General features: G+C 36.4%; 1 protein-coding gene across 9 annotated transcripts in view; it reads right to left on the bottom strand.

Annotated features, from left to right (window-relative positions):
- MKLN1 (muskelin 1) overlaps positions 1-23,008 on the bottom strand; it is a 211,454-nt gene that overhangs the window by 144,470 nt on the left and 43,976 nt on the right. The gene's annotated exons all lie outside the window — the stretch shown is intronic.

Genomic DNA, 23,008 nt, shown 5'->3' with positions numbered 1-23,008 from the left:
AATTCAAAATCCACAGGAAAAAAAGAAAACCTAACACCTTCAACTAAATAAAAATATAACTTTCAAAAACAAAAATGAAATTTTCCCTGTTTGCAGACAGCACAATTTGTCTACATGGAACCACTTGCCCCACCCCCAGAAAGATCTCCAATAACTAGTAAGTTTCAGGCAATGTTGCTGGACACAGTATCAACACTCAACAGTCAACCAGAAAACTATTTATAATTGGTCAAAAGAAATAAATATAATAAAACATATACAGGAGGATTTCTATCCTAAAAATTACAAAATGCTGGTGAAAAAAAAAATCAAAGACAACCTATGGAAAGACCTATGTTCATAGACTGAAAGACTCAAAATAGCAGAGATGGCCTAAGGAAAAAAATAACAGAATTGTAATATCATAAAAGTTACAATCCCATAAATCAAATTTCAAATAGAAATAGCAGTATGAACTAGAGATATTTTTCTTAAAAAAAATAATTTCCTAGTTATGCTCCCTATAAGAGTCTAAAAGAAATGACAATCCAGTAGCAATAGGCATTCCTAGTTTCCAATTGTGAACAATAAACATCATTCCTTCATCAGGACATCACAGATAAAGGACATCATGCTGTGCCAAATGCAAGAAAATAAAGACTACTGAGGTCACATCAAAGGAACACAGGAGCAAGCTTGAAGGTGTTCCCACTTGCCAAAGATGGAACAATCTGGCATCAAAAAGGACTATTGACATTTTTAAAAACACAATGAATATATAAAAAGCCTGAAGTTAAAATACGCTTTTCTTTTTAAAAGTGAAAAAACTAGAACTTAGAGTTATATATCAACTCATTACTCTGAAACCTGGTCATGAAAAGAAGCAAGCATATATCTTGCTTTTCCAAGAAAACTGTATTTCAGAGTAACCAAAAACCTACAATTAACAAGAGAATTCTACAAAAAAATATTCCAGCTAATAAATGTTGAAAGAATGAAAGGATTTTTAAAAATCCAATTTTGATACCTTTAATGAAATAGCTTATTCTAACAATGGTTATCTTTGGATATTGAAACCACTAATGAAAGGTGGATGGAAATTTTAGGTGGACAGGAAATTAAGGAATCAAGTTGTCACTCCTAGACTTTGTATCCTGAAGTGATACAATACGAAGTACATGGCACTACCTAAGGAGTAGCCTTTAAAAAAAAATTTGATCCAAAATCTATTTCCCTATCTATACAGAGTATGACATTTGACAGTCAAATGCCACTACAAAAAAACAAATGGACACAGTCAGAATGTGGTAGCCTCTTCAGGGCAAATGACCATGTTTATTCAAGAAATCAGTGAATGGGGATCCCTGGGTGGCGCAGTGGTTTCGTGCCTGTCTTTGGCCCAGGGCGCCATCCTGGAGACCCGGGATCGAATCCCACGTCAGGCTCCCGGTGCATGGAGCCTGCTTCTCCCTCTGCCTGTGTCTCTGCCTCTTTCTCTCTCTGTGTGACTATCATGAATAAATAAATAAAATCTTTAAAAAAAAAAAAAAAAAAGAAATCAGTGAATGAAAGAAAAATGGCAGTAAGATGGAAAACTATTCTTTTCTTTTTAAGATTTTATTTATTTACTTATTTGAGAGAGAGTGAGTGTGAGAGAACATAGCAGAGAAAGCTGCAAAGGGAAAGGGAGAAGCAGGCTCCACACTGAGCAGAGAGCCCGATGCTGGGCTCAATCCCAGGACCCTGGGATCATGACCTGAGCCAAAGGAAGATGCTTAACAGACTAAGCCACTCAGACACCCCTAGAAGACGATTGCTGATGAAAGAATTTTTAAAAAACATGAAAAATACAATGAGTTTTTAGATTTTTTTAAAGATTTTATTGAAATATTTAAGAATGAAATGACATAATTTATATTTATCTTAAAATACACCAGAAGAAAAAGAGGTGGGTGCAAATAGATTTAAGAAAAAAAAAAAGTCTGGCAAAATGTTGATAGTTGTTGAAAGTGGGAACATTCGTATTCATTTTACTCTATTGCTGGGTATTCTTGGAAAATGTTAACTAAAAGGTTTTTTGAAAGAATGAGTGAGTGTGACAGCAAATACACAAAACTCTTGGGAGTTTAGCTTTGCTGAGAAGCAGATAAATGTGAGATGTAAAAGGCAAAAAAAAAATTTTTTTTAAAGAGAGAAAGTGTAAATACAGGGGGTGAAGGAGGGGTGCTGCAGAGGGAGAGAATCCTAAACAGGCTCCATGCCCAGTGTGGGAGCCCTAAGTGGGGCCCGATCTCACGATCCCAAGATCAAGAGTCAGTTGCTCAACTGACTGAACTACTCAGATGCCCCCAAAAGGCAAAGATTTTTTAAAGACTAGTGCAGGGGATCCCTGGGTGGCTCAGTAGTTTAGCGCCTGCCTTTGGCCCAGGGCGCGATCCTAGAGTCCCGGGATCAAGTCCCGCGTCGGGCTCCCAGCATGGGAGCTTCTCCCTCCTCTTGTGTCTCTGCCCCTCTCTCTCTTTCTCTCATAAATAAATAAATACATAAATACATAAATAAATAAGTAAGTAAGTAAACCTTTAAAAAAAAAAAAAGACTAGTGCAAATGGGTGGGTCTTAGGGGCTCTGAATGATGGGCAGGAGTAGGAACCAAGTGGATGATAATGTAGCAAAGAAAGGTAACGAATGAACAAAATCAGAACAGGATCCAAAGTCAAAGACCAAATCTAAAATCTCTCCCATCTTAAGAGACAAAAGGGAAAATGAAATGCAGATAAATTTCATAATGCCTAAGTGTAACATGTACATATAACTATATCACCTCCATTATAAAATCTTAAGAGTGTTTCACATTGTTAATATACTCTAGTGATACAGAAAATATGACTGGATTTATTAAGGTGTGAATCCTAAACTCAGCTCCAATGCCTACTTCATAAATGACCTTTAGCTATTATACTCTTATTTGCCTCGTTTTTGCTTTTGTAAACTAATACCTACACTTTGAAAAGTTATTGTTGAGAATTACAGTATGTCAATGGCCCAGCAAACAGTAGGCCATCTGCTTACCATCACAGAGCAAAACTCAAGTCAGCTAATTATTACCAAGCACTTCAAAATGTTTGAGCCTGTAGCAATCATTTCTAAGGACTCAAATCACTTTGGGAACACATACCTACCTACTCATGCACTCCACACAATGCATAGGAACTATGGGAAAACAGAATGACAAAATAAACATTCTCATATAGAAGAATGGCAGAATAGAAAACTCACTAGGCAAAAATCAAACTGGAAAGTCTCAAAAAAAAAATCTACTGAAACATTCACATAAAAATAGTCCTCGTTTGCTGAATATCGCAGATGATTGAATCATCAATCTCTTCCAAAATTAAACTGACCCTTCAGAATATATTTCAAAATTAAGAATTGCTCTGTCTACCTAAAGCAAAGACGATTAAAGTTAAGTCATGATCTAGAAAAACTATGCTGCTGCTTAATATGCACATTCTTCAAATCTCAGACAAAGTAACAATATATCCACAGAGGGAAAAGATTTAAGATAATCAAACTGTTTCCAAGCACCCTCAAAGGCTTCATTTATATGAAAATAATTTTACAGAAACAATCACTACCATCTTTGATTAAATCAAGTTCTTAAAATATCTAACTGGGTAACAATTTAGCTCACTTTAAGTTGCTATAGCGCGATGGGGCTCCTATTAAAAAACTATTCAATGATATCAACTCTTTCCTATCCTGGGCAAAAAGACCTTAAGCATTTAATATTCTCATTTTTATGGAAATAAATAAAAGGCTACAGAAATGACCAATACGAAATTCCTAATTAATTGGTTGGAAACTGGAATGAGAGGCCAAGTCTGTCCTTGTTCAGTGTCCCTCTATACTGTTTCGATTTGTTTTCCTTCGTACCAGATCTAACTTTTCCCCCCCTTACTGCAGTAATTTATATTGTACTAACAGTGAGTGGCCAAACCAACATTAATTAATCCAAATCTGTTCATTTTAGGAGAATTCTCCCCTTATCAACCTAACAGGTATCTTTAACCAAGGCACAGTATTTTTCTAATTCTATCCCTCAAACATACTTGAGAACCTACAAACATTAAAAATATGTATTTAACTATGATTAAAACTAAAAAATTCAAAAGCATTATAGACCAAATATTACCACAATGGATACCACCCTCCATAAAATCTTAAATCCTGTTTTTGTGCCACTTTTGTAGTAAAATATCTCCCAACATCTCTATACCCGTATGAACTTTCCAAAGTATGTCACTGAACTGTAATTACATGCTGGTCTTTTAAAAATTCAGTTCAACAGCAACAGCATATTTCATTCTATCTATGTTCATGTAAATTTCAAAAATAAATTCACAACTAATAATACAATTAATAGTTGGACAAGGCTCAGCATTATTTGGTTTTAACGCTCTCCTCAAAGATTAAGATATGTCATAAGGGGCAGCCTGGGTGGCTCAGCGGTTTAGCGCCGCTTTCAGCCCAGGGCCTGATCCTGGAGACCTGGGATCAAGTCCCACAACAGGCTCCCTGCGTGGAATCTGCTTCTCCCTCTGCCTGTGTCTCTGCCCCTCTCTCTCTGTGTGTCTCTCTCATGAATAAATAAATAAAATCTTAAAAAAAATATATACGTCATAGGGCAAGTCACATTATATACAGATCACTGTACGGAATTTAAATTTGAAGTGTTTTCTGATTTTTTAATTATTACATGGAATGTGAGATTAATGATACAACTTTGAAAACAAGTTTATTAGAAATAATCAACTTTCTTCATTCACTTTTCAGACAATTCATACTTATATATCCTATACACTTAAAGCTCTCAGCTTTTCCTTTATCAAATTCAGAATGCTCATCAACTGATAAACCAAGAGTTCAATCTATTGTGACAGCTAACATGCCACATTCTAACATGCCTACATGCCAGCCAACATTTGTTTCTCAAGCTCTGCCATCTTTATTCAGTGCCCATTTTTATAATCTTTAAGACATTTTACTGTGTTTCTCCTATTGTTTTGTAAGAATGAATAGAAAATGAAAATACAAAAGCCTACCAGCAATATTAATTCAACTAAATAATAATGAGCATCAGGGCAGCCTGGGTGGCTCAGTGGTTCAGTGCCGCCTTCAGCCCAGGGCGTGATCCCAGAGTCCCGGGATCGAGTCCCACGTCAGGCTCCCTGCATGGAGCCTGCTTCTCCCTCTGCCTGTCTCTCTCTCTCTCTCTCTCTCTGGGTCTCTCATGAATAAATAAATAAAATATTTAAAAAAAAAAAAAAGAAAGAAAATGTTCCGGAAAAAAAAAAATAATGAGCATCAGCAAGGAATCCAAAAGAAAAAAATTTCAAATACTAAATGGGCTTAACTAGCTTAAACATAAATGAAATGCTGATAAAACAGTTAAAAGATCATATCAAATGCGAAAGTATAGGTGTGCCAATTATAGATTATTCACTCCCATCTTTAAATTCACCCTTTCTGGGAATCCCTGGGTGACTCAGTGGTTTAGTGACTGTGTCTTTCATGAATAAATAAATAAAATCTTAAAAAAAAATAAAAATAAATTCACCCTTTCTGCCTAAGCTCTGAAAATGAATTTGGGCCCTTTAAGTATTTTTCCTTTGCCAGCTGGCACATGCTAAACTTTGTCAGTAGAGGAGGCAGGAGAGTCATCTCAGGAAGTAAGGGGTGTTTTTGTTTCCTCATTCAAGTATGATTGCCCAGAAGTCTCCCAAAGCATTTATAACTTCTCCAGCTCATAGATCCTGCCGTACAGATACTTCTCCAGCATCCTGCTCCTGCCGCATACGTGGCTTCTCCAAAGCCCAGTTCATGAATGAGTTGTGCAACTTCTCTAGCACCAAGTTCCTATATCAGAATGTATACTGCTTGTATTTTTTCTGTCTTGACATTTAACAGGCCTTTTCAAACTAATGACTTGAATCTTACTTCAGCTCAAATAAATTCTCTTCCTTTTAAAAAATTTCTTCCTTCTTTTTTTCTGACATCTTTCCACGTCTACTATTAAGTAGAGGGTGCAGGGCTGCTATATATTGTCGCACTTGTACTTTGCACAAGAAAATCCCACTGAGGAGTAGAAGCTGAAACCCAGCCCATGCCCCATGAACCAAATACTGCATCTGCTCAAAAAACATCACCTGTTCATTAAGCCGTGTGAAATGAAAATGAGAAAGTGGACTTTTTGTATGAAGTGTAGCTTTCATGTCTCAACTTTTCACTAATATTTCCTTATCTTTTTCTTTTTGTTCTAGATTTCAGATCTTTCTCTATATGTATTTATATAGCTATAGAAAAAAACAGATGTGCATGTACATAACTATAGGAAAATTATCATTTTTGTGGGAGCTTCATAGTAAGTCTGGTATTTTGGACCCAAGCCCCAAAAAATAGATTTTATGACCTGGAGGCATCAAGATTTTTAAAAGCTCACCAAGTAATTTGAGTGTGCAAACAAGACTAAGCTCTACTGCTATAAATTAACAGTGCTCAAGACTTTTTGTTCAAATATTCCCTAATATAACTGCAAATCAATGCATATCCTCACCATTTTTAAACTGGCAAGCAAACTGCTTCATAGCTTATAATGAATGCAGAAGTTATCATTCTAATGTACTCTAAATACTGTCATTTTTAATAAAGTTGTTATATTTGTTTTCAAAAATATAACAGAAAATATAATCTATTTTTAAAAACGTATACTCTTTTTACATACTCTAAAATTTGTACTATTTTGTTTTTCATTAAACTTCCCCCACAGAATTACACTAATGTAATATTCTTTTATGCTTAGAGTCTTTATGACTTCTGTGAGAAAAGAGGATGTAAATTAAATTAAGGTTTTTTGGTTTTGAACATGAGATTCTAAGTAATTTTAAAAATTTCTCCTGGATACTATTATCAATATCTTAAATATACTATTGACCAAAACTATATAAATATAATTATAAAATCTGACAGATGATTAAGTATAGAGTAAAATGGTACTAGAAATGATTCTTGGGGTGCCTGGGTGGCTCAGTTGGTTAAGCATCTGTCTTCGGCTCATGCCATGATCCCAGGGTCCTGGGATTCCTGGGATCGAACCTGCTTCTCCCTCTCCCTCTGCCTGCTACTCCCCCTGCTTGTGCTCACTCTTTTTTTCTCTCTGTCAAATAAATAAACACATAAAATCTTAAAATAAAAAAATGGGAAAGAAATGATTCTCGAAGATATGGGCAGGAGTTTTTTTTTCTTAATAATTACTTCACGTGTATATGGATAAATATTACTGATAGAATAAGATGAAATTGAGCATCAAGTCCATACCATTTTCAATTTTATAGGTACATGCATTAAAAATCTTGCTCACATAAGTAGTTCATGAATGGCTCAGTCAGTTAAATATCTGCCTCCAGCTTAGGTAACGATCCCAGGGTCCTGGGATGGGGCCCTGTGTCAGGCTTGCTCACATAAATGCATGAAAACAGAATGAATTTATTAGTACTGTTACTTAATTTTTTGGCCCTCTTCTAAATTTTATGCCAAAAAGCACATAATGAGCTACATTACAAAAGAGGTAAATAATCTGTACTCTAAAAACTACAGAACACTTATGGAAGAAATTGAGGAAGACACAAAGTGATGGAAAAACATTCCATGTTCATAGGTTGGATGAGTAAGTATTGTGAAAATGTCTATACTACCCAGAGCAATCTACACATTCAATGCAATCCCTATCAAAATACCATGGACATTTTTCAGAGTTAGAACAAATAATCCTAAGATTTGTATGGAACCAGAAAAGATCCCAAGTAGCCAGAGGAATGTTGAAAAAAAAAAAAAAAATCTGGAGGCATCACAATGCCTGACCTAAAGCTGTATTATAAAGCTGTGATCATCAAGACAGCAAGGTACTGGCACAAAAACAGACACACAGATCAATGGAACAGAATAGAAAACACAGAAATGGACTCTCAACTCTGGTTAACTAATCTTCAACAAAGCAGGAAAGAATATCCAGTGGAAAAAAGACAATCTCTTCAATAAATGGTACTGGGAAAATTGGACAGCCACATGCAGAAGAATGAAACTAGACCATTCTATTACACTACACACAATGTTAAACTTAAAATGGGTGAAAGAAGAAAAAAATGGATGAAAGACCTAAATGTGAGTCAAGAATCCAACAAAATCCTATAGGAAAACACAGGCAGCAACTTATTTGACCTCCACTGGAGCAACTTCTTGCAAGACACATCTCTAAAGCCAAGGGAAACAAAAGCAAAATGAACTATTGGGACTTCATCAAGATAAAAAGCTTCTGCACAACAAAGGAAACAGTCAACAAAACTAAAAGGCAACCTACAGAATGGGAGAAGATATTTGCAAATGACATGTCAGATTAGGATGCTATCATTCTAAGCAATTTAGGAAATAAATCACTTAAAGCTAAATTGAAATTTTTCCTGAAGCCTTAACCTTTCAAATTTCGTAATTAATTGGACAATTTACATATAAGTAAACGATTTAAATTGGGCAATTTAAAAGCAGCCATATCAGAATCCATATCCATATCTACAGTCATATAAATGCAAGTTTATTTGCAAGACCCCTGAAGGAAAATTTTATCACCAACAACAACTTCTCTACTCAAAGGACAAAACTAGATAAGTCCTGGTATATTTTAATTAGGTAAACAAAACTTAAACGGACATTTAAAGGTTCCTTCTAGTGAACCATTTCCTTTCAAGAAGTTGAAATCCCTGTGCTATCTTGACTACAAAGTCATGATTCATGGAGTGCCTAAGACTTTGTTCATGGAAACCTAACCATAATCAGATGATTAGAAATGTTGGTAATTTAGCAACCTGCTAGAAGAAATGGGTGGACAGACTTTCATAATCCAAAATCTTGACCTGCATGTTTTTTCTTTACCCCAACTCATTCCTGACATGTAGGTTCAATCTTTTTGGTATTTGAGTTACTGGTTCAGCAGAAACCAGGGAAAATAATAACTGTGTAGTCAGAATGTAATCCAACTGTATACTGTTTACTTTATTGTAAATACTGGTAAACAAAGGTCAATAAATAGTTTCATATTTTAAAAATCACTTATTATGATCTACCAACAGACAAACTGATTAGGTCCTTATTTTGTTTAAAAAAAGGAACTGAGAACCACCTATTTTTCAAGAGGATTTTTCTTCTTTTTAGCCATTCATTTTGTTAACTTCAATGTCAACTCTTACAACTATCCTTTTGTTTGGCACCCTGGAGATTTCACACTCCATAGAAATAAGTGAGAGGCATGCCTCCTTCACAAACATGAAATAGGAGGTAGGAAAACCAGAAGCATTCAAAGTGCAAGCAAACATCACCTGGAGTTCCCATCTAAAAATGTAAACTATGACTATAGGTCTAGGGTAGGGTCTGAGATTCTGCATTTCTAACAAGCACCTGGTAATGACAGTGCTGGTGAATGGACCACACTTTTTGAGTAGCAATGCCCTAACCCACAGGCAAGTTCTCTCTAGCAGTTCAATTTTTAAGAGCGAATACACAAGAATAATAAGAGGCAAGAAATTGAATCCCTTAGAACTATTTTAGCCTATGTACCTCTTGTAAAGTCTACATGTACTCCCAGCGACAAGCATGCCACAATTTGAATACTGTTCAAATTAGCTACTAAAAATTAAAATCACTGGGTTCTAAGAGTGTTAAAAAAAATTTAATTATACACCACAGACTTTATTCCCATCACTTTTCTACTTAAAATGCTTTGATGGCTCCTAACTTTCCAGGAAATAAAATTCCAACTCACTAACATGAGATTTAGGACCCTCGGTAACTTGTGTTTATAATCAAACAAATCATACGTACACACAATCTCTATTTTTTTTTTGTTTAAAAATAACATTTATTTGCTAAAATAAATTTTATTTATTTTAAATAAATAAATTTAAATTTTATTTTAGGGATCCCTGGGTGGCGCAGCGGTTTGGCGCCTGCCTTTGGCCCAGGGCTCGATCCTGGAGACCCGGGATCGAGTCCCACGTCGGGCTCCCAGTGCATGGAGTCTGCTTCTCCCTCTGCCTGTGTCTCTGCCTCTCTCTCTCTCTCTCTGTGACTATCATAAATAAATTTTAAAAAATAAAATAAAATAAAATAAAATTTATTTTAAATTTAAAACTCTGGGCAACACTCAAACAAATTAAAAAATAAAAACCAACCCAATTATGACAATCCAGAGACAATCACTATCGATTTTTCCCATATGCATAAGCATAAAATTTACCTGTGTGTGCATGTGCACATGCATATTTTTAAAAATACACTCGTTCAAAATAAAAAAAAGAGAAAGATATTCCCTTAGTCTTCAATATGTAAGGGGAAAGTTATCAAAGTTCAGCACAGACGATTTTATAGGAAAATGGCAATCAATGTTAAACATGATTACCATCAGACTATAAAATTAAACTACATGACATAAGTGAGGGTTAATAAAATTTAAATAGATATTTTTAAAAATAAAAATAAAAAAATAAAAATAAACTGGATCAAACCAGTAATCAGGAGTTTTCTTTTTTTTTAACACGTCATTATATCTGAAATATTTTTTCTATAGCATTAAAAAACATTTTAAAACATCTTTAACTGGCATCCTAAGAGTTTATCATAACTCAGACACCTCAAAAAGCTGTTCTATTAAACCCAGTACATCTCAGGGTGACATATTACTGTCAATAGTATTAGATATTCATTAGAGGATTAATTTGCAATCCATGTATATTTTAGATAAATATAAAAATAAGATCTAGCCTAAGTACCCTCGATAAAGCAAGTAGGAGTATCATTAAAAATTCAAACTGTTGGGATCCCTGGGTGGCGCAGCTGTTTGGCGCCTGCCTTTGGCCCAGGGCGCAATCCTGGAGACCCGGGATCGAATCCCACGTCGGGCTCCCGGTGCATGGAGCCTGCTCCTCCCTCTGCCTGTGTCTCTGCCTCTCTCTCTCTGTGTGTGTGACTATCGTAAATAAATAAAATTTAAAAAAAAAAATTCAAACTGTCTTAATACCCTTAAAAGAATGAAATAACATTCACTTTGTTTTCACTACACTGATTTTTTTTGCAATAGTCTCCTAAATGCATCTGTAGTAAGTACCTGCTTATATCTCCTAATATGCGAACCATAAAGCGAGTATAAATAAATAAAGGAGAGTTCATTGACAAATATAGATAAATGTTAATTGTGAAGAGAGTACGATGGCAAATGCATTTGGAACGCTAGTAGCCAAGCTGCCTTCAGTAGGTAACTGTTTTGTAATTGTGACTAAGAAATAAGTCTGAACAAAAAATAAAAAGGCTTAATGCATTAAAAAGTGGTGGCCTTGGACAGAAATATGGGCAAGGTCACTAGTCCACATATGTTATGTCTAAGAAGTACCTGACCTGACTGACCTGGGCTGTATCAAGCACTCTGTATAGCACAACTGTTTGAGAAAAGTCTGCCTCCAAGCACTTCCCTCGTTCTGATACACTTCAGTAACCAAACGAATTCCAAATGTTAACTCAATTTCCCAAAAACAAGTTCCTGACTGAATATGCACAAGAGTAAGGATAAATTGCTGCATTCAAGAAATTTGATGGGTAATAAAATAAATTATATCTGTACACAAAGGCAGGCATAGCTCATTTACCTCTTCGAAGATGTCTCTCTCCTCAAGCCCTGGCCACAGTAAGAGCTGTTCCACTTCTGATTTCTGTAACATTCACTGCTTTTATCACACATCTAAACTTAGCTTTTGTTACCTTCAATATGTATCTTTTGAACTACTGTATGTATAGACAGTTCACCACCAGAGATCCTCTCTTACACCTTCGAATAGGTTTGGCTATTACCCAAGAGTTAATAAGCACCCAATAATTTGTTTATGGTAAAGACAGTTAAAAATGTGAAAAGCCGTAACAGCAACTTGAATACCACAATGTAGCAAAAATGAATAAATAAATACCAAAATTTGTCTTTAACTTGCCACCTATAGTAGTATTTTAGGTTGTAGAAAATGGGTATCATGATAGATGTCATAGCTTAAACCTTCACACCTAGTTTATGAATTTTCCAATCACCTGAAATTCCCTCTATGTCCTGGGAGACACTATTTTGCCAATAAAAGTTATTCTCAGCTGTTTTAAAATCTATGCCCCCATATGCTTAAAGAAAGATTACATAAACAAGTTTCATATGTATCTCCCATTTAGTATTTCACATATAAGCAAACTATATAAATTTCAGGAAAAAAAAATACCAACTTCTAACTCCTATCCCTACTACTAACTACTTAGCATGTAAGTAAGTACACTGCTGACAGGAAGTTATCTTAGGACATGAAGACACTGAGCCAATCCATAACATATATTGCAAATAATAATAAAGGAAGATAATATTTGGAAAAGAGTAGAAAGTCCAGAAATAAACTCACAATTATATGGTCAATTAATTTCTGACATATAGGCAAAAGTACACAATGATAAAAGGACAGTCCCTTCAACAAATGGTGCTGGGAAAACTGGAAAGCTACATGCAAAAGAATGAAATCAAACCATTTTTTTCCACACCATACATAAAAAACTCAAAATGGATTAAAGACCTAAATGTGAGACCTGAAACCATAAAAATCCTAGGAGAGAGCGGAGAGACTAACTTCTCTGACATCAGCCATAGCAACATTTTTCTAGGTGGGTCTATCCTGGGGCAAGGGAAATAAAAGCAAAAATGAACTTCTGGGACTACATCAAAATAAAAGGCTTCTGCATAGGAAAGAAAACCACCAACAAACCTAAAAGACTGAATGGGAGAAGATATTTGCAAATGGCATATCCCACAAAGGGTTAGTATCCAAAACATACAAAGAATTTACAACACCCAAAAAACAAATAATCTGATTGAAAATGGGCAGGAGACATAAACAGACATTTCTCCAAAGAAGACACCCAGATGGCCAACAGACACACGAAAGATGCTCAACATCACATATCATCAGGGAAATGCAAATCAAATCCACAATGAGATTCCCTTCACATGTCAGAATGTGATGATTTTGTGTAAAATCAAAAACGCAAGAAACGAGTGTTGGTAAAGATATGGAGAAAAAGGAACCCGTGTGGGGTGCCTAGGTGGCTCAGTGGTTGAGCATCTACCTTTCGCTCAAGTTGTGATCCCAGGGTCCTAGGATCAAGTCCTGCATTGGGGAGTCTGCTTCTCCCTCTGCCTATGTCTCTCCCTCTTTCTGTGTCTCTTAATGGATAAATAAAATCTTTTAAGAAGGAAGGAAGGAAGGAAAGAAGGAAGGAAGGAAGGAAGGAAGGAAGGAAGGAAGGGAGGGAGGGAGGGAGGGAGGGAGGGAGGGAGGAAGGAAGGAAAGGGGGAGGAAGGAAGGAGGCAGGCAGGCACCCTTGTGCATTGTTGGTGGAAATGCAAACTGGTGTAGCCACTGTGGAAGACAGTATGGAGGTTCCTCAAAAAATCAAAAATAGAACTACCCTACAATCCAGTAATTAATTGCACTACTGGGTATTCACCTAAAGAATAGGAAATCACTAATTCAAAGAGATACATGCACTTCTATGTTTACTGCAGCATTATTTACAAAAGTCAAATTAAGGAAGCAGCCCAAATGTCTACTGATAGATGAATAAAGAAGATGTGGTATATGTATGTAATGGAATATTATTCACCCGTAAAAAAGAATGAAGTCTTGCCATCTGCAACATCATGGATGGACCTAGAGAGTATAATGCTAAGCGAAGTCAGAGACAAATACCATATGATTTCATTCATATATGGAATTTAAAAAACAAATCTAATGAACAAAGGGGGAAAAAAGAGACAAACCAAAAAAGCAAATTAACTGTAGAAAATAAACTAATGGTTACCAGAGGTGAGGTTGGGGGAGGGGGGGAGTGTAAACAGGTGAAGGAGATTAAGGGTACACTTATCTTGAGCACTGAGTAATATATGGAATTGTTTAAGCACTAGATTATATACCTGATACAAATATAACACTGTATGTTTATTTTACTGGATTTAAATTTTTTAAAATAAAACAAAAAAAAGGGAGGAAGATAAAGGACTAGCTAAACTGTCATGGTGTTCTCAGAGCAATAAATTTGAAGTGAAGCAATTTGTTATCTAATTGCAGATGGTCATTTTTCCTTATAAGGATTCAGTTCCTAAGCACTAATCAGTTTCTTAGAACTACTTCAATAAGAAAAAAAAAAAAAAAACACCTCAACCAACAGCTAGTAGTTCCTCAAACAGTTAAACATAGTTACCATATATACCATATAACCCAGAAATTCCGTTTTAGGCATTTACCCAAGAAACATAAAAACATTTTATACAAAAACTTACAAACAATGGTTTACGGCAACATTATTCATAATAGCTAAAAAGTAAAAAAAAAAAAAAAAAAAAATAGCTAAAAAGTAAATACAACCCAAATGCCAGTCTACAAATGAACGGGTAAACGGGTAAACAAAATGTGGTGTATAAATAGAATAGAATATTATCAGCCATAAAAAGGATGTAGTACTGATACATGCTACAAAATGGATGAGCCTTAAAAACAGTATGTTAAGTAAACGAAACCAATCACAACAGACTATATCATATGTTACATGATTTTATTTATATGAAATGCCTGGAATAGGCAAACCTATAGAGATAGAAATTAGATTGGTGCCTAGAAATGGCAGAGTAAGCAGATAATGGCTAAAGGGTATAGTTCTCTTTTTGAGACTATAGAAATGTTCTAAAACTGACTGCAGTAATGGTCATACGTATCTGTGAATCTGTGAATATAGTAAAACCCATTAAATTATACACTTTAAATGGCCAAACTATATGGCATATGAACTACCAAACCAAAAACACTGTTCTATAAAAGAATCAACTAACAAATAAGTATATTCAAGGAATTTAAACTCAGCTTTAAAGTTCTCAAGGTCTCAGTAGAAATACTGACTGTAATTACAAATAACTTTATAATAAAAACTTTTCTTAAGATTTTATTTATTTATGAAACCTAGAGAGAGAGGCAGAGACATAGGCAGAAGGAGAAGCAGGCTCTCTGCAAAGGAGCCGGACACAGGACTCGATCTCGGATCCCAGGATCACACCCTGAGCTGAAGGCAGAAGCCCAACCGCTAAGCCACCCAGGCGTCCCATAATAAAAACTTTTTAAAAGTCCAAGATAGGTAAGAAGTTTTCTATTGTTCAAGTCCTCCCAAATATAACACTCCAACCCAAGATAATCAATTTCACTTACAATATTCTCAGAAATTGTTAAAAACCATGAAAATGTACAGCACGGATTTAAATCTAACTAATTATTTGGTATTTTGAACATAGCCAGTATGACTCCCTCCAGCACCAGATCAAAATTACATTAAAGAGAAAAGCAGGGATCCCTGGGTGGCGCAGCGGTTTAGCGCCTGCCTTTGGCCCAGGGCGCGATCCTGGAGACCCGGGATCGAATCCCACGTCGGGCTCCCGGTGCATGGAGCCTGCTTCTCCCTCTGCCTATGTCTCTGCCTCTCTCTCTCTCTCTCTCTGTGTGACTATCACAAATAAATAAAAATTAAAAAAAAAAAAAAAAGAGAAAAGCAGCCCAAATTCCTACTTAATCCAGCCATTTATCCATTTAATAATCATTGTGCCAGGGACACCTGGGTAGCTCAGCTGGTTGAGCATCTGACTCCTGATTTCGGCTCAGGTCATGATCTCAGGGTCCTGAGACTGAGTCCCACGTTAGGCTCATGCACTCAACAGGGAGTCTGTTTCTCCCCCTCCCTCTCCCCTGGCTTGCACTCCCCTCTCTCTCCTCCTCATATGAATAATAAATATTTAAAAATAAAAATAAAATAAAATATATAAATAAAATGAAATAAATAAAAAATAAACCGCATGCTAGACTACAACAATGAAGGGACAAAAACTCCACAGTCCCTACTAAGCTTGTGGTCTACCTGGGGGGTAGTAGCTATTAATCAAGAAATCATATAAATAAATGCATAGTTATAAGGTAACTTTTGAAAATTCAAAGTAATATTTGAAAAAGGCACACATTTAAAAAAAAAAGGAAAGAAATAGGTACACATTTGTATAAAAGCATTTAATTACTGGGGCAGAGAAAGGGGTGTCAGACTTACTGGGGCAAATGGAGGTAAGACAGGTGACACTTTAGCTGACAGCTGCAGAGTAAATAGGAGTTAAATTTTATGGCTCTTCCAATCAAACTACTTAAATCAAAAGGGACAAAGGAAGAAGGGGGATAATGAGAGAAGAGGAAAGGAGACATGACCCAAGGATGCCTGAAATAAGTTAGCATTTCTACTCATACGAAACAACATGCCTTAACAACAAATATATAGGTGATGACAACCATAAATAACAGTCATACGAAAGTAACACCAGGATATTTTAAAAGTATTAAATACTAACAATTTAACTTACAAACCAAAAAATTTACATGAGATCTTTGTATATCCTCTCTAAACAATGTCTTCGGGCAGCCGGGGTAGGGTAGCTCAGCGGTTTGGCGCCTGCCTTCAGCCCGGGGCGTGATCCTGGAGACCAGGGATTGAGTCCCGCATTGAACTCCCTGCATGGAGCCTGCTTCTCCCTCTGCCTGTCTCTCTCTGTCTCTCTCTGTGTCTCTCATGAATAAATAAATAAAATATTTTTAAATAAATAAATAAAGCCTTCAATAAATATAACATTCCCATGAAAGTTCTAATAAAAAAAAAGAAAGTTCTAATAAAAAGATAGATAATATAAGAACTACATTACAGAAAGGAAAATACCTATATACTTATGACAAAGATTAAACTCTACTTCTGGACTTCATAAACAATTAAGTCTCAAAAGAGATTTCCAAATCATCAATAAAACCAAGAATAAAATCTCATTTAAGGGGTGCCTGGGTGGCTCAGTAGGTTAAGCATCCACCTTTGGCATAGGTCATGATCCCAGAGTCCTGGGATCCAAATGGAATCAGGCAGGGAGCAAGGAATCTGCCTCTCCCTTCCCCTCTGCCCCTTCCCCTGCTTGTGCATGTGCTCTTTAATAAATAAGATCTTTGGGATCCCTGGGTGGCGCAGCGGTTTGGCGCCTGCCTTTGGCTCAGGGCGCGATCCTGGAGACCCGGGATCGAATCCCACGTCGGGCTCCCGGTGCATGGAGCCTGCTTCTCTCTCTGCCTGTGTCTCTGCCTCTCTCTCTCTCTCTCTGTGACTATCGTAAATAAATAAATAAAATTTAAAAAAAAAAATAAATAAATAAATAAATAAATAAATAAGATCTTTTTTAAAAAGATAAAATCTCATTTTAACTCTTAGTCAATAAGTATTTAAACAATTGCTAAGAAATAATGTTATTTATATTTCATAATTTTTCCCATCAGGGATGAGGAATAAGTAGTTAAGATGCCAAAAGGCAAAATGAAGGAAAACACTCAGCAAAAAAATATTGAGCTCAAAGGTTAGGTTAATATATTAATATGATCATGAGGAATTATTAAGCCTACAAGACACAACATCTAATCCATAAGAACTAAATACAATTATTTCTGTTTCTGGAAATTACAGAATAGCCTGTAGCAGATCAACATTCCCTCTTAAAACTAGAAAACTGTATAAAATAGAAAAAAGAAAAGTTCTTAAGGTATCAGAGACTTTCTGAGGCAGCTAGGACTTGAGGTCCCAAAGAACTCATTAAAGGGAGCCTCACATTCTACAAGATATTCCAATTTCTCTAATGGCACAGGAAAAGGGGCTGGGAAAGGACAGTCACTAAAAGGTAGAAAAGCCAGCAGAACTTTTGGTAATTTTCATGTGGCCAGCAGGACAAAACTTGGTAGTTAGTCTTGCCACGATACCTAGGACTCAGGGGGTCAAGATCCCATAGCGAAAGGAGGCACACAAGAACAAACCTGACACTGTGTACTACTGACTTTCCCCTTGAGGCATCTGTCAAGTCTTAAACTACACAAAACAGAAGTTAAAGAGTCTGCCAAGAAAAAAAAAAAAAAAAAGAGTCTGCAAAAGCAAATGAAACACAAGGAGGAGCTTTTAGGACTCCCATGCTGCTGGAGAAACAAAAGCAGGAGAGGCCCTAGAAACAACTAGGTTCCCTGGAGGTCTACCAAAGGTGGGCAAACTAGCGGTTTACAAAACCGGAAACCCAGCTTCAAGTCAGTTCAGTTCTTGACTAAAGGTCCATTCCATGTGCCTGCCAGAAGACAGGTGAGTTTTCTCCAGAGAAAGGTACCTAACTGTAATTTGTACTTTTATCTAAAATTCTGTGTATAATGTCTGGCATTTAATCAAAAATTACCCCCCAAAATGGTGGTGGTGGTAGTAGTGTAGCGATAACAATTATCATTATAGAACATATAACAATATATAATTATATATGATAATAATTATTATATTACCAGACACACCAAAATACCTAACAAAAAGGAAAACAGGAATCCCTGGGTGGCGCAGCGGTTTGGTGCCTGCCTTTGGTTCAGGGCACGATCCTGGAGACCTGGGATGGAGTCCCACATCGGGCTCCCGGTGCATGGAGCCTGCTTCTCCCTCTGCCTATGTCTCTGCCTCTCTCTCTCTCTCTGTGACTATCATAAATAAATAAAAATTAAAAAAAAAAAAAAAAAGGAAAACAAAACAAAGATCTACAGGTGATCCAGATATTAGAGTTTAAAGACACAGTCTTTAAAGTACCTTGATTAGTATGTTCAAGAAAATGAATGACAGATATATCTGGGCGGCTCAGGCAGTTAAATGACAAAAGCTTGATTTTGGCTCAGGTTATGGTCTCAGGGTTGTGAGATGGAGCCCCACACCTGGCAAAATTAACAGAACATACAACTTCCTAGATTTGATCAAGATAAAAACTATTTCTATGCAAAAGGAGTCAGCTCTACAGACTGAGTCTCTAGTCCTCCATCTACCTCGTGTTCCTTTCCTCTGTCCTGGGTATATCTTTATTTTTCTAAAGTTCTAAGATTAGGGGCACCTGGGTGGCTCAGTGGTTGAGTGTCTGCCTTCAGCTCAGGGCATGATCCAGGAGTTCCGGGATCGAGTCCTATGTTGAACTCCCTGCGAGGAACCGCCTTATCCCTCTGCCTGGGTCTCTGCCTTCTCTCTGTGTCTCTCATGAATAAATAAATAAAATCTTTTTTTTTAAATTTATTTATGATAGTCACAGAGATAGAGAGAGAGAGGCAGAGACATAGGCAGAGGGAGAAGCAGGCTCCATGCACCGGGAGCCCGACGTGGGATTCAATCCCGGGTCTCCAGGATCGTGCCCCGGGCCAAAGGCAGGCGCCAAACCGCTGCGCCACCCAGTGATCCCTAAATAAATAAAATCTTAAAAAAATAAATAAATAAAGTTCTAAGATTATCAGACTGAAAATACCAGAACTTTTTTTAGTGGCCAATAAAGTTCCTAAGCCGTACCAGTGTCTAATTTCAGTTTAGGGAAAGAGAAGGAAAGGTGAGTAAGAAAGGACATGACAGTCCCCAGTCTCCAGGGAGTGGAATACTCCAAACCAGTGATTCAAATTCATGGGCTTATAGGAGGAGTCTAGGGGATTGCAACAAATACTCAAATTCATATGCACAATGATCACTGTCTATGGACCCAATAAACAGTAAACCTCACAAATGTGTTCCAGTTTTCAAATGCATGTGATTTATAAAATAAAATTCATTTAAAAACTAAAATAGGGATCCCTGGGTGGCGCAGTGGTTTGGCGCCTGCCTTTGGCCCAGGGCGCGATCCTGGAGACCCGGGATCGAATCCCACATCGGGCTTCCGGTGCATGGAGCCTGCTTCTCCCTCTGCCTATGTCTCTGCCTCTCTCTTTCTCTCTCTGTGACTATCATAAATAAATAAAAATTAAAAAAAAAAAAGATTTAAAAACTAAAATAAAGGGAGGGGGAAGAAATTATTAGGAGTAAAGTCACTTCTGAATTATATAAGCATTGTTCAGACATCTCTAAGGACCTATCTCCCCAAAACCCCATTCTTACTCCCCAGTTGCCAAGGATAATGCCAAATAAACCCGGGTACACTGAAACAGAAAGTTTCCTACACAGACAGTAGGAAAACAGATGAACACTTTTAATACAACAATTCGACATCTAGGAACTCATCATAAATAAGTTCAAAATTTGTTTCTCTAGGCCAGTCTCCCTCTTAATGGCCAAAAAACAACAAAAGCCAGAAAGCCTAAATATCCAGTAATAGGAGAGCAATTAAATAAAATGCCATAAAATCATTACCTGGATTATAATGCATCATGAACAAATGATATAGAGGATACTCAATAACATTAGAAAATATTTATATAGAATAAGGAGAAAAAAGAATACCTAACAGCAAACAGAATAAAATCAAAACGAAAAATACAGTTACAAAATATCTGGAATGATATATATCAAAGGGTGATTAATTATTTTTGGATGATGTATTATGGATCATTTATATTTTGTTCCATTCTATATTCTGCAAATACGCCACAGTAAACTTAGGGGGCTTTTTTGCAAGCAGAAAAATATATATATTAATTTTTAAATGTGAAATTCTACAATAGTTGAAACAGATCCATCTCTCATCCTCACTGTCAAATATCACTTTTACTGTGAACTATGAGTCACATGTTAACACAAAGTAAAATTTTAATGGTTTGATTTTAAGTAATAAAGACTAACAAAAATAGGTAACACACTTAAAACTGTATCAGATTTTAACATCTAAACTATTTAAGTCTTTCAATAACATGTAAAGTAGAATCACTCCTAATCAATGAAATTACTTTATATGTAAAAAACTTTCAAAGGTCTTCCCAATCTTCATATTTATACATTAAAACTTAAATGTCAAGAAAATATATCTAAATATTGCTGTCTTTCTCTAAACTTACAGCACTTCTTATCCGTATTCACAATTAGGCACATACTACAGACATGTAAAATACTGAAGCAGCTTTGGTAACAGAAGTCAGAAGGCCCAAGATCAGAATACCATCTCCCACCCTTTCAACTCTTGGACCTGGGCAAATTAATTTATCTCTCTGAACTACAGTTTCCCTAGCTGTAAAACTGAATAATATTTAAAGCAATGGTGAAGGCTAAATCAAGAAACACACACTAAGTGCTAAGCACAGTGCCCAAAGAAGAGTTAATAAATGGTAGTTGTTACTATAGGCACATGCAATAGCTTTTAAGTCACAGAACTTGCCAAGCCATTTGAAAATTCTATGAAAAGTCACTTAACCTGTACAGACCTCAGTTTCCTTATCTACAAAAGCAAACAAACAAACAAACTCATCTTGCTGGTTGGTTCTGAGGATTAAGTAAATCTATATAGAAAAATCATCCTGCATATAATAGGTGCTCAATAAAGTGTAGCTGGTATTACTATGAGTTGGCTACATCAAGAAACATTTGAGTAGGAATTCCTGGGTGGCTCAGCGGTTTAGTGCCTGCCTTCGGCCCAGGGCGTGATCCTGGAGTCCTGGGATCGAGTCCCACATCAGGCTCCCTGCATGGAGCCTGCTTCTCCCTCTGTCTGTGTCTCTGCATCTCTCTCTCTGTGTCTCTCATGAATAAATAAATAAAATCTTTAAAAAAAAAAAAAAAAAAGAAAGATTTGAGTATAGAGATTAGGTTACAAAATATTTTTACATATAAACTCCCATGTAATTCTAACAATTAGTCATCATTTAAATGCCTTTCTCTTAATTCCCAAATTAAGCATAGATTTCAGAAAAATGTAAAATATGGCAAACTTTTTAAGCACACTGCAAAACAAAAGGCCACTTTGTTAGTTTCTAAATAAAAATGTGCTATCTATAACTAGATCTATTTTAATACTTTCAAGGTCCAAATAAACCTAAAAGAGTTGGAAGGAGGGATGCCTGGGTGGCTCAGCGGTTTAGCGCTGCCTTCGGCCCAGGGCGTGATCCTGGAGACCCGGGGGTCGTCCCACTTCAGGCTCCCTGCAGGGAGCCGGTTTCTCCCTCTGCCTGTGTCTCTGCCTCTCTCTCTCTCTATGTGTGTGTGTCTCTCATGAATAAATAAATAAAATCTTAAAAAGAGAGAGAGAGAGAGAGAGAGAGAGAAAGAGAGAGAGAGACAAGAGTTGGAAGGAAAAAATGTTTTTTTTTCCGGACTTTGGGAGAAGGGAAAAAATTCTAACCCTTAAGGAAGAAAAGTGATACCTGAATTTTTCCCTTTTTTCATGACTTCACATGTTTTTACACAACTAGAATTTAAGTGCCTTTATTATGAGAACTCTTTCCAATCTCTGAATTCCTGTCTCTACCTTTGTTCAGGAGCAGAATAGCACTATAAAGACTATGGAATGTGAAGTGAGACTGCCTAGATTCAAATCCTTACTTCATCTAGCTGTGTGACCTAAGGCAATTTTTAATCTTTCCATGTCCAGTGCCTCATCTGGAAAATAGAAATTCTTCATGCAATTGTGAGGATTAAATGAGTTAATACACTTAAAAAGAATTCATAAGAATCTACCATATGGAAGGCACATTGTAAGTGTTGCCCATTGTTATTATTCCTTTATTATTCCCCCCCTCAAAACGCCTAGATCTGTGATTCTTGAAATCAATAAATATTTGCTACCCAGTAGACAATTCCAACAAATAGCTTTACTTAAAATTAGACCTACTTAGGAAGTACCTAACATGACTGTCACAGCAATAAAGACACAGCAACTGCTATTAAAGAGGATTTTAGGGCGAAAGTAAGAAAGCCAATTCCCTTTCTTCTACTTCCTGTTATGTTATACAAAGCTATGGCTTGCTAAGAGAGGTTCAATACCAAAAGAGTTTTACAATTTACGCACGGCACACACCAATCCAGCAGATACAAAATTCTCAAACTCAAGCTC

Source organism: Canis lupus, chromosome 18, assembly GCF_048164855.1.
Source record: "Canis lupus baileyi chromosome 18, mCanLup2.hap1, whole genome shotgun sequence".
Taxonomy (NCBI): Eukaryota; Metazoa; Chordata; class Mammalia; order Carnivora; family Canidae; genus Canis; species Canis lupus.
This window is presented reverse-complemented; position numbering and strand designations above follow the sequence as displayed.